General features: G+C 49.4%; 1 pseudogene; it reads right to left on the bottom strand.

Moving 5' to 3' along the window:
* Window positions 1-2: 2 nt before the first annotated feature.
* Window positions 3-606, bottom strand: LOC102819047 (annotated as a pseudogene).
* Window positions 607-618: the final 12 nt, after the last annotated feature.

Here is a 618-nt window from a genome sequence, read left to right as displayed (position 1 = left end):
GCAAAGGGCATGGCAGGGAGGCAGTGCCATCTGTGGAAGGTCTTTTGGTTTCCAAGCACACATGATGATTCTTCTGTCGTAAGGGTTGATTTTGATTGTGTCAATAACCTTTTGCAGTAGGTCCACTCCTTGACCTGAATAATCTGAATGCATCTCTTTATATTCTGCCCCAAAATACCTCCACTGAAAGCCATAAACTGGCCCAAATCTCCTTCTTCTTGGGTGGTGAAGGCTGTCTGAAAAGTCTCGAGACCCATTGGCATCCCAGATCTTCACTCCCTTGGAAGACAGTTCTTCAGCATTGGTGAATCCCTTGCTAAACCACAGCAACTCTTCCAAAACAGCTTTCCAAAACACACACTTGGTTGTCAGTATAGGAAACTCTTCTCTCAGGTTGTAGCATGCCTACATGCCAAACACAGACAGGGTGTTGGTACCCGTGAAGTATTCCTTCCTGACACCGCAGTGGAGGACGTGCTCAATCTGGTCCAGGTACTGCAGCTCACCGTGGGGCCGTGACAGTGTAGGCTCATGTGTGGCAGGCAGTGGCTGCAGCCGGTCACAGGCATGGCGCAGAGGCAAGGGAGCATGGGCGGGAAGTGACATTGATATTATTTT

Source organism: Chrysochloris asiatica, unplaced genomic scaffold (assembly GCF_000296735.1).
Source record: "Chrysochloris asiatica unplaced genomic scaffold, ChrAsi1.0 scaffold00135, whole genome shotgun sequence".
Lineage (NCBI taxonomy): Eukaryota > Metazoa > Chordata > Mammalia > Afrosoricida > Chrysochloridae > Chrysochloris > Chrysochloris asiatica.
The sequence above is the reverse complement of the archived record's forward strand: the minus strand, read 5'-3'. Positions and strand labels throughout refer to the sequence as shown.